Raw genomic sequence first — 15,324 nt, 5'->3', positions numbered from 1 at the left:
CTTTATTTTCAATGGAAAAACATATTATTTAGATCTACATAAAAAAAAAATAAAGGTAAACATTTTTGTTCGCAAAAGGTAGAATCTATTTGGTTAAATGGTACATTATTAGCCATTTTTTTAATTATTTAGCGTTAATTTTTGGCAAAACTTTTGTTAGAAAGCAATATTTGATTAGACGTTTTCAGCTCACCTGTCACAAAGTGACAAGGTGAGCTTTTGTGATCGCGCGGTGTCCGTCGTCCGTCCGTGCGTCCGTGCGTGCGTCCGTAAACTTTTGCTTGTGACCACTCTAGAGGTCACATTTTTCATGGGATCTTTATGAAAGTTAGGCGGAATGTTCATCTTGATGATATCTAGGTCAAGTTCGAAACTGGGTCACGTGCCGTCAAAAACTAGGTCAGTAGGTCTAAAAATAGAAAAACCTTGTGACCTCTCTAGAGGCCACATATTTCACAAGATCTTCATGAAAATTGGTCAGAATGTTTATCTTGATGATACCTAGGTCAAGTTCGAAACTGGGTCACGTGCCATCAAAAACTAGGTCAGTAGGTCTTAAAATAGAAAAACATTGTGACCTCTCTAGAGGCCAAATATTTCACAAGATCTTCATGAAAATTGGTCAGAATGTTCATCTTGATGATATCTAGGTCAAATTCGAAACTGGGTCAAGTGCCGTCAAAAACTAGGTCAGTAGGTCTAAAAATAGAAAAAACATTGTGACCTCTCTAGAGGCCATATATTTCATAAGATCTTCATGAAAATTGGTCAGAATGTTCACCTTGATGATATCTAGGTCAAGTTCGAAACTGGGTCACGTGCCCTCAAAAATTAAGTCAGTAGGTCTAAAAATAGAAAAACTTTGTGACCTCTCTAGAGGCCATTTATTACACAAGATCTTTTTGAAAAATGGTCAGAACGTTCACCTTGATGATATCTAGGTCAAGTTCGAAACTGGGTCACGTGCCATTTAAAACTAGGTCAGTAGGTCAAATAATAGAAAAACCTTATGACCTCTCTTAAGGCCATATTTTTCATGGGATCTGTATGAAAATTGGTCAGAATGTTCATCTTGATGATATCTAGATCAAGTTTGAAACAGGGTCATGTGCGGTCAAAAACTAGGTCAGTAGGTCTAAAAATAGAAAAACCTTGTGACCTCTCTAGAGGCCATACTTGTGAATGGATCTTCATAAAAATTGGTCAGAATATTCACCTTGATGATATCTAGGCCAAGTTTGAAACTGGGTCACGTGCGGTTAAAAACTAGGTCAGTAGGTCAAATAATAAAAAAACTTTGTGACCTCTCTAGAGGCCATACTTTTCATGGGATCTGTATGAAAGTTGGTCTGAATGTTCATCTTGATGATATCTAGGTCAAGTTTGAAACTGGGTCAACTGCGTTCAAAAACTAGGTCAGTAGGTCTAAAATTATTAAAATCTTTTGACCTCTCTAGAGGCCATATTTTTCAATGGATCTTCATGAAAATTGATCTGAATGTTCACCTTGATGATATCTAGGTCATGTTCGAAACTGGGTCACGTGCGGTTAAAAACTACGCCAGTAGGTATAAAAATAGAAAAACCTTGTGACCTCTCTAGAGGCCATATTTTTCATGAGATCTTCATGAAAATTAGTGAGAATGTTCACCTTGATGATATCTAAATAAAGTTCAAAACAGGGTCATGTACCTTCGAAAACTAGGTCAATAGGTCAAATAATAGAAAAACCTTACGACCTCTCTAGAGACCATATTTTTCAATGGATTTTCATGAAAATTGGTCAGAATTTTTATCTTGATAATATCTAGGTCAAGTTCAAAACTGGGTCACATGAGCTCAAAAACTAGGTCACTATGTCAAATAATAGAAAAAACGACGTCATACTCAAAACTGGGTCATGTGGGAAGAGGTGAGCGATTCAGGACCATCATGGTCCTCTTGTTTCAAAATGGCGGATAACTTAAAAAGAAAACGCTCGTACATCCTTAAGCAAATTTTGTGACAACTTCAGAGTGTGAAAGAGTCAACCCAAGAATCTCTCAGTCTAAAAACAAAATTTCAAAGAGCAAAAGTACACGGGAATTTGCATATTATCTGAAATCAGTGACCTTAGCCTATCGGGAACGGGGGCTCATGTTTTTGTAACGTTGGCTCAAGTGATATGAAATCAGCGACCTAGGCCACTCAGGCACTAGCTCGTGTTTTTGTAACAATGCATTTGTAGTTGTTGTCATAATTGTACATAATCTACGTAAATTTGAAGATTAAGCTGCCCCCAAACAAAAAAAGGGGGAAACAAAACACTTAAACAAAACACTAATACTATACTGTGTTTTGATGATGTTTTATTAGTATAGCAAAGGACATGCAAATGAGGTAATAAAACACTAACAAAACACTAATAAAACATTGCTAATGAAATACCAACAAAACATGATATGCAAATTATGTTACAGGTTTATACAAAACACTAACAGAATGCTTTATGTTTTGTTAGTGTTTCATTATAATTATGTGCTAAAGAAAACACTAACAAAACACTGCTAACAAAACACCAACAAAACATATGATATGCAAAAGAGCTAGGTTACAAATTTAAACAAAACACTAACAAAATATTTTATGTGTTTTTAGTGTTTCATTACATGTGCTGAAAAAATACCATAAACTAAACATTATTTACATGCATGAAACAAATTTATATACGAGCCGCGCCAGGAGAAAACCAACAGAATAGCTTTGCCTGCACATCAGCGCGGTCTGGTCAGGATCCATGCTGTTTGCTTTCAAATACTATTGCAACCAGAGAAACCATTAGCGAACAACATGGATCCTGACCGGACTGCGCGGATACCAGAAAAAGTATACACACAATATGGTGCTACAATTTCACCATTTTCTACTCCGTTCTAAAGTCATTGAAGTGTATCAATATTTTACCAATTTTGCCATGTTTTTTTTCAACAATCTTCTGATGTATAGTCAGTGTAAGATATGCCATTACTATCAACTGAATGTCACTATTGATTGTGAAATTTTCTGTAAATATTAGCCACCATCAGTGTAAAATGCCACAGTTTTTCACTAACCGCCACAAAGCCATCATTTGCCACCATTCGTCTCACTGCAAAACCTGTAGATATAATAAACCAAGAGATATTAAACCATAAAAGCAGTTTCTTCATTAGTTTTTTTCCTTTGTTTATAGATTCAAAATTAAATTAAGTAATAATTATAACATTACTTGTTATACTTTCAAGAAATTGTATTTTTTTAATTTGATTTCAAATGTTGGTATAGAATAAGGTTCCAAAGATGGCAGACCGATATTCAATGTTTTGGGGTAGTGATTAATAGTTTGGGTGTTATGCATTGCTATTACCATTACCACATTGTATAAATAGTAACTTAGTTTAATTTCTGCCGGTTACATGCACTTACATCTCAAGTTATGTTAACTGTAATGTGATTACTTAATTTGGTATTTTTTAATTATTATATATATTGATTTGGACTTGATATAAAGGAGATAATTATAACACCTGCCATGAGTTTGCTGGAAATAAGTTTAAAAATTGATCCATTAAGTCATGTTCGGGGAACATTTTTCAATTGCCCACATTCAATCAAACATACAACTATGGTAATGTGTACATGTATATATAGTAATATATAATGCCAGTATACTTACATGTTTTTGAACTGCTGGATTCATTAAGTCTTCTTTGAACACAATACGTTGATTAGGATCCAATTCATTCATGTGTGCCAAACTTAATATACACTTATGGTGCTATACCTGAAAAATAGATTTAGTTTAAAACTTAAATGTTCATTAAAAAATTGGTTTATTATTGGGTACTCAATGACCTAAAATTTAAACTGTATACATTGTGATAAAAAATGAGGCCAAAAAATGTCACCAGCAGCTTCCAAGTTCTACCAAATGTATAGCAAATAGAGGGTTACATTAGTCTTCATACTTATTACATTATACTCTTTAACAGATTAAAAGAATTACCTGGATGAACATGATTAAATAAATAAATTTTAGCATTTTGGAGAAGTTATTCATGTTATGTTTTGAATTAATTACCCCAATCTTATAAAATAAACAATATAAGCATCTATAACAACAAGTAATAATCCATAAACAATTCTTTTTGTTAAAAATAATTTTCATTTACCTTATTAACATAAATGTGTGCAACACCAATAGACTAATTAATAAGTAAAAAAGAGGTTAAAAATACTGATTTTAAAGCAAAATATTATTCTCTGAATTTACAGACTGAAGTAAACAGTGCCATGGTAAGCAGACTGGTAGCATATTGTTTACCCTGTAATTGGGGAGATAACTCTACTGGTTTAAATTTTTTGTCTCCGTTGAATAAATCATTTAAAAATATCCACTTTTCCTTTTAGTAAATTAAAAGCATGATAAACTAGAAAATACAGCTGCTTAATAGTTGCAAAACAAAAGCATATGAACAAAAATATATGTGAAGCAAAAGTCATTTATGAAAGCTTAGTCTACCCAAATGAAAAGTAAACAACCTGCTTCCAGTTTGAATCCATCATTTACTAGTTACAGGTAATCTAGATTACTGTTGGAAAATGAATAAATTATATTGACTCACCATTTGTATTCCTTTCATTACTTTTAAACTTCCATGTTAAATATAAACTGCACATAGTAAACAAAGAGCTATACAAATAAACTTCTTTGTAGTGAAATAACTCCATCCTGCTTTCAAAGAACTTCCTGTTTTGTTGACGTTTTGCTAGTGTTTTGTTATTGTTTTGTAAATTAGTTTTTTCGTTTGGGCCACTAGCATTTTTATACTTTCCAAAGGTTAAGACATGAAAAATTCATTCTTAATTTATAAGTTTAAACAATTCATGTTCAAAATCAATAATAGTTGAATATATCAGAGTAGACTATCCTATGTTTGTTTACTGTATTGGGTCAATGCCAGCACACATCAAAATGAATTCATCATAACAAATGGAAATGAGGTGTGAAAAAACAAAGTAAGTGTCAGTTTGATTGACTGATTTAGCATATAAAATATTCCGGCAAAGGATTAGCTTCGTTTAGTTGTTGGGAATGGGTTTTGAAATGATACAGTTATATTAAAACTATTTTAAGAACTACTATGCAGATTATATACTTCAGTTGATGTGCGGATATATTTTGTTACATTATACACGATGAATGGTAAATAATAGAAATGGAAGGTGTTTTGTGATGTTGACTCTAAAATCATACGTTTAACAATAAAATGTATCTACATTTGGTACTATTTTTATTACGTTACCAATCCCAAGTTTCCTGTATACCTCTCATTATTAGAAAAAACCTTGCTAGGTACATCAGGAGAATCCGATGGTTTGACCTATTTGTTCGGGCAGGTGCCTGGCATATGTTTGAACCTGCAGCAGGTCAGTCTGTGCTTTACCCCCAAGTGATTATTTAACCATAACCCTGCTAAATTTCTATAATGAACTTGTCCATCTTTCAATTTGGACAGTACCATTAACTGTAATTAAAAGGGGCGCTTTATACTAAAAAGATACTGGCTGAATAGCGAATAGTACAGATCATGATCAGACTGCACGGATGTGCAGACTGATCATGATCTGCACTAGTCGCAAAGGCAGAATCAATCGTGTCTAGCATGATAAGGGTTAAGGATTTTGTGCTATATGTAGCCCAGATATATATGCGTAAAACAATTAATGGTCTAGAATAGCCCATTGGGAAATTTTAATCGAGGCATCGCTTTTCGATAAGGTCTGGTAACAATGGGGCTTCCTTTGATCACATTTCGTGGCAGCCATAGGTTCTTAGTCTGGATCCCGGCTAACCATACTTGCTTAACATAATGTGCACTCACTGCAAATGCAGATCGATGTATTGATTCATCGCGTAATTGTTAAGTTCTTCGTTACAATTTGTCTAGTGACATGTCGTCTAAGGGCGTCTGTAATCCATCCGTGATTCATGTTTTGTAAAGAGATTTTCATGAACCTGCTAATTGTCCACAACAGCATGATGAAGCTAGTGTTAAAATGGTAAAACCTTAATTGAACTTTTGCGTTGGCAGCTATTCTAATAAAACATAACAGAGTTGTTATGATCGCAAAGAATAATTGGGTTCGAACACTTGTTAGAGGATGCTGAGTTAGAAAATGGCTGGTTGGTCAAACAAAGGTCCCACTCGTGCTAGAAAAGCTTGTACTTAATCTAACAGTATGAAACCCTTGGTTGACCTATCAGGCGAAGCTATGCATTTATTCTATTAAGCGCTAGGAATTCTCTTAATTATTTGAATCATTGCTACCACTTTCGACTGCCTAGGTGACTTATTGTTAACAGTATTACTGCAGTAGTAAATACTTCCCTCCTTGTACGGTATCTACGAAACAAACGAAATTGTTTCTTCACTGCGTCACTAAAATTGTAAACATGTGTCACAGTGGACAGACAATGCCGTGATTAATTTCTATTCCGTAGTGATAAAGTTAGATCTTATAATTTTTATGTCCGGCGTGTGCTCATGTCTTGTCCATTTATTGTAATTCAGATTCACCATACACCTGACATACCCTCTAAAGAGCTGCGTTAGAGCTTTGGTCAATTTTACATTTGTATAAAAAATGTTCAGTCACTACTGACCAAATTACTGTACAGGTAAGAGGAGACTGAAAGGTGTCGGCTATGGAACAATATTAAGGCAAAAATTGCATATTGCCTTCTTGCGTACACGTGTCTCTGTCTGACAAGCTGACTGCTTGATTTTGACATTCGGAATCCCATCTTGCATTCTTACATGTACATGCCTTTATTTGATATTCAGTTTGATTTGATTTTGCCTGCTTCATATATTCGTCTCGCTTTCGGACATGCTGTAATCTGATATACTACTTCATCATACTGACTAGTGGTTCCGTACATCTTGCCTTCTCGGACCGTCAATGGTGTATACTAACATCTAGCTATCGGACATGCTGTAATCTGACATACTACTTCATCATACTCAAATAGTGGTTACTTACATCGTGCCTTCTTGGAACGTCAATGGTGTATACTTCTTAGTGAAAACAACTTAAGAAGTTTCTTAACTATGTGATTGCAAGGAGCTGGGTTATGAAATAATTTCAGTGCATTCTTAAATTCTTGTTCAGGTGGAGATAACCCTTTGTACGGAAACACACGAACTGTACCGAGAGTGTTAAGACTACACGTCCGGTAACCGCACTAAACACCATATATTCCTATTTGAATCCAAGTAAAATGAGTATATTTTTCGAGACTCTACCTTTAATCGGATATATAAATAGCGCGCTATAAATAGCATACAGAACAGAATTATGTCATCACCTGAGTACTAGTCGAAATAATTACACGTTCATACATGTATTGTTTTATATTTGTGACGCTGACGGGCAATCTAATTGGGTATATTGCCTATATGAAAAAATATCACAATATTTCCCGGGATCGCGTCAAATTAGTTGGACTACTGTTGCTTATTCAAAGGAGACATAATATCTAACATTTTGAGAAATGTGAGTAGGGGAGACCGGGGATAGTTGTTACATGGGGTAGGTTGTTACACTGCAAATATCGAAGTGATGACGCATCATATAAAGTCACAGATTATGTGTGTTTGTTAGTTTTAAAAGTCGCCATCTTTTACGTATGCGTTGTTTAACTTGGTGACAGTTATTTGAAAAATAGAACAAAGAGCTAGATTTTGGGCCACGTAAGTAAATTTTCGAGTTTTTCATATATTTTCGGTTCACGTGCACACTTGAAATATATATAAAACTTTAAAAATGTTGTTGGACTAAGCAAGGAATTGTGCTAAAAATCGTAAAATCTCAAGAGGTTACATGCTTTCTCCGAGTTGTCTACCTTAGATATTGTCACGTGTTGTGGGGTCGGGGCATGTTGTTACAATTAGTGCGGGGCACGTTGATACATACTACCAGTTGACCCCAAAGAGAAGATTCACAAGAGAACCTTTATTTGAGACTGGAACAACCGTATTAGACCTTCCTGTTTGAGACAAGGGAAACCAGAACACTACTTTTGTTATAGTAAATGCCCGATTGAACCAGGAAGCTGCATATGGGGATGGACATTGTTGGCTCTATGCTGTAGTTACATTGAATAGCAGAGATGACAACTACCCCATGCGCATACTACTGAAAATGAAGTGAAATGACCATGCAAGTTACTATATAGATTTTTTCAAATGGCCAAAATGTAACTGACGATATTAAGCGCTACCTTATATTGTCAACTTTGTGTAGCTGCATTGGCACCTCTGCCATTTTAAATCATCAGAGCTCCTCCGGCGATACAAACATTATTGCAATTTGTCTATGAAGATGTCGTATTCAGTGGAGAAATAAATATCTTGTCCTGATTGGTGTGAATAGAAATGAAATAAAATCTAATAGTGCACTAAGAGCAGCGAACAACTACAACAGGCCTGCGTTTTCTCCAGATAAGAAATGCCAATTTAGAATGACTGCTGGATGGCGAAAGAATGTAAAAGAGCTCTTCTGACAGATACGCCCAAAAAGAGTGCTAACATAGTAAAATAAGAATTCACCATGAAACTGTGGAAAATTTGCTAAAAATGAGCAAAACAAGTGCTCAGAACTAAAGAACAGAAAGCAACAAAACAAAAGAAAATGTAAACAGATGTAAACATCGTCCTATTTGTCATCATTGTGGATATGATGGAGAAATGGAAGAGATGTTTTGATTTAACCATATTGTATTGCATATATACATGCAAACAGATACAAAAAAAATACAAGAAGCAGTTTCAGTAAATAGTAGGGGCCTATAGCATTGTTCAGGCTTGCATTAATGCTGAAAAAATAGAGTATGGACCTGTACGGTTTGAAATTCGCAAGGTTTTGTTTAACTTCCAAGGCTCTACTACAACTCGGTGAAATGATTCATTTGTGAAATGAAAATGCTGTGTTATACATATTATAAACAGATTGGAAAGCATTGTATGTTTACTGTTGTGTTGTAAAAATGTAAATTCTTTGTAAAATTGTAAAATTGCTTATTGTAACAATTTGCCCCAGACGCTGTAACAATTTACCCCAACGGTGGGGTAAGTTGTTACATTTCACCAACATGGTACAACTATCTTTATCGGATAGTAATATTCTTCGTTTTAGAATTAATAGTACAAATTTGAAAATTGCAATGAATGGGCTTTACAAAGATAGTAAGCTGGACAAAATCGGTTAAATAATTCATCCGATACAATATAAAATATAAAAAATGTAACAACTATCCCCGGTCTCCCCTACATTTTAGCTATTATAATTCATTTTATTTCAAATGTAAACAAACGTTTGACCTCACACAACCTATTATCATATGGGGCTGATTAAACACAAATATTCATTACATTTTCTGGAGAGTTTAAGTAGGGGAGGTTTGGGGGGGGGGGGGGGGGGGGAGTGAATTCCGAAATAGATTTGTGCAAAATATTTAAGTGTATGTTCGTTTGCAACGCCATTTTTCAGCAGTATTTCAGTTAAGTAACAGCGGACAGTTAACCTAACCAGTTCCTGGATTCTGTACCAGTACAAACCTGTTCTCCACAAGTAACTGCCAACTCCCCACATGAATCAGAAATGGGGGACGAATGATATCAGACACGTCATTTATCAAATCGTCACGGAGAACATACGCCCCGCCTGGGGATCGGACTCAAAAAACCCAAAATCAGTAGATTTGTGCTATGATCCCTACTACACTAAACAAAATTCCTAATCGATCAGTTTTTATTGCATTACTATTTTGTTAATAATGCAAGTATTTACATGAAAGTTCACATACCGACATTTAAATAGGTACTGCAGCTAATTATTTTTTTTAACGACTCACCGCCAAAGTAACTGCTTTAGGCGTTTTGGCCAGTTTAGCATATTTTGCACATGCAGGGCATGTGCACCAATATGCACGTGTTAATGAGCACGTTTGGCATTACTGACGAAAGTCCTACTAGAAAAACACATATCATCGTTAAATTGACACAAGAGCAACGCGCCCGGGCTGTCGGAATTATACAACAAAATTTAAAATCGGTCATTTCAATGAATTGTACTTTGGTTAAATTTCGAAAAAAGAGCGCGGATGGTATAACCAACGAGTGAAGGTTCTTGTAAAGGGAAATAAGATTACAAATGGAAATAAACCATCAAAGTAACAGTTACAAACAAATAACATCAAAATTCTATTGAAATTGTAAAAAACAATAACACTTTGCCGTAAATATGTCCCAGCTAGCAACATTCTGACATCTCGATCCCATTGCTCTTGTGTCAATTTCACCATAATATGTGTTTTTCTAGTTGGACTTTCGTCAGTAATGCCAAAATTGTAAATGAACACGTGCATGTTGGTGCACATGCACTGCACGTGCAAAATATCCAATATCAGGCAAAATGCCTAATGCAGTTACTTTGGCCATGAGTCACCAAACATAGATTAGTAATTAGCTGCAGTACCTATTAAAATGCTGGCATGTAAAATTTCGTGCAAATACCTGCATTATTGACAAAATAGTAATACAAAAATAAAATGGCCGATTAGGAATTTTGTTGAGTGTATTGAACTAAATGAGTGAGTTTTGGGGAGAAACTGCTTGATTTGAAAGAAACTTGATGAGGACAAAGGATGTTACTAAAGTGTTTCAGAGAAAATAGTCCGCATTGTCAGCATTTTCAGATTAACATTACAAGGACATTTTCACTGTCTTTTTAGTGTTAATAAAAATATATAACATACACAATTACATGTAGAAATTCAGTGTGCACATTTTGATTAACATTTCACTACCGTAGGACATTTTCTTATCTGAAACCTGCCATGAATATCTGTCAAATTTTCTTTGGGCCTTTGAATTTTGGTGTTTTGCAGTACCTGATATGTATTTTAAAGGATTTTTTTTTCTTCAGAGCGCTGTGGTCAGCATTTGTCTCACGTGAACTGTGGAGACATTTGGATACTGTACCTAAATGTTCATCACAAAGTGCTGGTGTTTTGATATCTACAAGGTGTGTATGTTTTATATAAATATGTTAAAGCCTTTAGATAATTCTTAAAAAAAACGAACGTTTTAAGCATTTTGCATTTGTTAAGTATGTGTTTGTTAAGTATTGCTTTATAAATGAATATTTTTAACAACATTTAGTTTTATTATGGTGAAAAAAACACCAAACAATGGCCTTACTGAATGATGAATAACATCAAAATATCATTTTATACCCCCGCTTCGAAACGGGACGTATTATGTGATCACTAAAGTTGTCCGCTTTCTAACTTGAGCAGTTCTTATCCAACGTTACAGTGTATCTTGGTATCATAACTCGGTAAAGTTTGACAGTCAGCTGGATTATCCCAGTTGTCTGTTGTATCACAGCCGATGGTTTACTTAAACTAAACTAAAACAAATTTCTGACAGACTGAGTGTAAACTGTTACTTAGGTACTTTTTATCCAATGTTCACCAACCTTGCCACAATGTTAATGAGCATAAAATCTCAGACAAATTCGATAACCTAATAATACTCTGAGGCACTCTGGAACAATAGCCCTTTAACAAGAAAATCGCAATATTGGCAGTGTCCCTCGTTTATCATATCCAATCTTAATCAAACTTAGTCATAATGTTATATTGGCCAAGTTCAATAACAAACAGAATAGTCCTCGAGGCTCTAGAATCCGTCAACATTTAGAAAACTGACAACTAGTCTGCTGAATAGGACTAGTACTCAAAAAGTCAAAAGTAATGTTTTGTGACGGGTGTATATTGTGACAGTTTGGCTCTCATGTTTAACTAGTATTGAGAAAATAAAAATGATTAACCATTGAAACATTTTAGTATTAATGAAAAAAAATGTACAGCTTAATTTCTTCTATTTTTTATCACATTTCAGTTCTAGCGCCACAAGTTTCTATATATTTTATTCACTAAAGAGTGTTTTTGTGAAACAAAATCTTCTGAAATATGAACGGCGTCACTGTGGAAGTGTTTTTTAATGAAATCATTTTTTAACTTTCGAAAAAAAATGAAATAAAGCTGGAGGCATGTAACTGAAATCACTGTTTCTTGCTTCTGTACCGGTTCTTGCTGTTCTTCGTTTCTTAACATGAACTGCATTAGAAGAGCCCGCATGCATTTTCTAACTTTCGAAAAAAATAGAATAAAGCTAGGGGTCTGTATTAAATTTATTCACTCAGCAGTGTTTCTGGGTTCTGTACCGGTACTTAATGTTCTTCGCTCCTAACATAACTGAATTAAAGGTAGAGGCTTAATGACTATATGTGATACGAACACACCGAAGTCACTTATATCAGGTATAAAGAAATCAGTTCGGCAAAACATGTTTCTTTATGTTCCGTATTACCATGCCCCATTTATTTTTTTTATTCCTCCAATGAAATGAATCTTCATATACACCATCAGCATGAAGTGGACATTTGCATATTATCGACACTTCTATGTCCGGTTATTTATTCTGGAGTTATTACCAATGTGAGGGAGACTTTAAGTTTGTCCTTTTTCAGTATGAAGACATGTTAGTTTTTTAAACTTTGTGTTGTCTCTTTCTGATTAACTCTCCTTCCTGTTATTTTCTTCTTCAGAGCAGACGGCAACAGAATTGGAGATTACCCAAATCTAAAGATGTTGAGGAGTACAAGAAACAACAAAAAAGCTATGAAAAACAAATGAAATAAAAACAACGTGAAATTATATTGAATCATGGCCCTGGGTTCCAAACCGTTCGACAACAACGAAAAAAAAAACTTTTTTTTTAGCTCACCATAGCACAGACTGCTTAAGGTGAGCTATTGTGAGTGACCGGCGTCCGTCGGCGTGCGTCTTGCGTAAACATTTGCCTTGTGAACACTCTAGAGGCCACATTTATGACCCAATCTTTATGAAACTTGGTCAGAATGTTAGTCATGATGATCTCTAGGTCAAGTTTGAAAGTGGGTTATGTGGGGTCAAAAACTATGTCAGTAGGTTAGATCAAAGAAAATGCCTGTGAACACTCTAGAGACCACATTTTTGACCCAATCTTTATGAAAATTTGTCAGAATGTTAGAATGTTAGTCTTGATAATCTCTAGGTCAAGTTTGAAATTGGGTCATGTGGAGTTAAAACCTAGGTCAGTAGGTTAGATCAAATAAAACGCTTGTTAACACTCTAGAGACCACATTTTTAACCCAATCTTTATAAAACTTGGTCAGAATGTTAGTCTTGATGATCTCTAGGTCAAGTTTGAAACTGGATCATGTGGGATCAAAAACTAGATCACCAGGTCAGATCAAAGGAAAAGCAACATTTGTGTACCAATGTTTTTGAAACTTGGCCAGAATGTTAGCCTTGATTATCTTTAGGTCAAGATTGAATCTGGGTCATGTTAGATCAAAAAATAGGTCAGTACGTTAGATCAATGGAAAGCCTTGTGAACACTCTAGAGACCATATTTATGACCCAATCTTTATGAAACTTTGTTAGAATGTTAGTCTTGATGATCTCTAGGTCAATTTCGAAACTGTGTCATGTTGGATCATAAACTAGGTCACCTGGTCAGATCAAATGAAAAGCTTGTAAACACTCTTAAAGGCCACAGTTGTGTACCAATATTTATGAAACATAGTCAGAAAGTTTGACTTGATGATTTCTAGGTCAAATTTGAATCTAGGTCATGTGGGGTCAAAAACTATAAACGACAGTGTCTACTTGCAGTAGGGAGCACAATGCCTAACTTTATAGTGCTGCCTCACCCCACCCAGTCACATTATACTGACACCGGGCTGACCAGTCCCATCATTATCCTCTTAATGCTGAACGTCAAGCAAAGAAGCTTCTAGTACCATTTTTACGTCTTTGGTATGACGCGGCCGGGGATTGAACCCACGACCTCCCGCACTCAAAGCGGACGCTCTACCACTAGGCTACCGAGGCGGTAGGCCACAGTTGTAACTCAATCTTTATGAAACTGGGTCGAATGTTTGTCTTAATCATTTCTAGGTCAAGGTCGAATCTGGGTCATGTGGGGTCAAAAACTAGGTCACCCAGTTAAATCAAAGGAAAAGCTTGTGAAATCTCTAGAGGCCACAGTTGTAACCAAATCTTAATGAAATTTAATCAATATGTTTGTGACGATCTTTAGGTCAAGTTCAACTCTTATCATGTGGGGTCAAAAAAAAATAGGTCAGTAGGCCAGATAAACTCTTTTGAGCGATATATAGGGCCATGGCCCTCTTGTTTTTGCTAGATATCTGGAAATTAATGCTATGTTTCTGAAGAATGCTTTGAAACTTAATTCTGACAGATTATCATGAAAACATGTGAGAAATAGTTGTTTTTACTGATTTTACGATGAAAATCGAAACGCGTTTGTTACGCTTTACTCGAGGCAAAGAAAAGTATTTATGGAGGTCAGTGCCTTCAATTTTATAAAAGACAATTCAACACACATTTCTGTCGAGATCTAACTTTACGTGATGGACCTTTTTATCTCGGACAAAGTATATGATACGCGAAAACGGTTCTGCAAAGTTGCTTAAATGAGCATGCATATCTTTAACAGTGCAAATAAAAGATAGATTTTAAGAAGTTATTCATTTGTATCATACTGTATAATAATAGATTTATGCTATGTCATTTTCAAAGAGAATTTATATGTGTTTCCTTTTATTTGTTAACTATCTGTTTGTGTTGGCGTAATAAACAATTATGAATATAAAAATATAAAGATGACGTATTTCCTTAACTTTTTGTTTCATCAAATCTAGAATCTGGCAAGAACAAACTTTACCTTCTGAAAAGATGAATTACAAGGAAAAGACAATTGAAACCCCAGATTCTTTAAGCTTAAATGTCTACTTAAAGTTCCCAGATACATGTACAATAGTGGAAACATTATCAAGTGAATGAAGCTTTGTGCAATAACGCCTTCACGATGTCTTTTAAGTTATTTTGTTTGTAGGTTCCAAAACAGCTCACTAGAGCTACGCAGCCATTGCTAGTTGACATTTTTAATCCCCCCACCATGAGTGGTGGCGGGGGTTTGGGGGCTGTGCGGGCTATGGGAATGGTCTCCGTCCGTCCGTCAGTCCGTCCGTAACAATCGTGTCCGCGCATTATTATTTAAACCCTATGAAGGATTTTCATGAAATTTGGGTCAATTGATCACGTCATCAAGACGATGTGCAGAACTCAGAGTCAGCACTGTCAGCTCAAGATCAAGGTCACAA

General features: G+C 35.2%; 2 long non-coding RNA genes across 2 annotated transcripts; one reads left to right on the top strand and one right to left on the bottom strand.

Annotated features, from left to right (window-relative positions):
- Positions 1–2,330: 2,330 nt before the first annotated feature.
- On the bottom strand, positions 2,331–5,086 carry LOC123553214 (uncharacterized). Its single transcript, XR_008370797.1, has 3 exons — positions 4,644–5,086; positions 3,695–3,802; positions 2,331–3,136 (listed from the first exon to the last, which is right to left on the bottom strand). It is a non-coding gene; the product is annotated as an uncharacterized LOC123553214 (long non-coding RNA).
- A 206-nt stretch (positions 5,087–5,292) lies between these two features.
- LOC128556222 (uncharacterized) lies at positions 5,293–14,827 on the top strand. Its single transcript, XR_008370500.1, has 3 exons — positions 5,293–7,578; positions 11,011–11,109; positions 12,700–14,827. It is a non-coding gene; the product is annotated as an uncharacterized LOC128556222 (long non-coding RNA).
- The last annotated feature ends 497 nt before the right edge of the window (positions 14,828–15,324 follow it).

The sequence above is a fragment of the Mercenaria mercenaria genome, chromosome 4 (assembly GCF_021730395.1).
Source record: "Mercenaria mercenaria strain notata chromosome 4, MADL_Memer_1, whole genome shotgun sequence".
In the NCBI taxonomy this organism is placed as follows: domain Eukaryota; kingdom Metazoa; phylum Mollusca; class Bivalvia; order Venerida; family Veneridae; genus Mercenaria; species Mercenaria mercenaria.
This window is presented reverse-complemented; position numbering and strand designations above follow the sequence as displayed.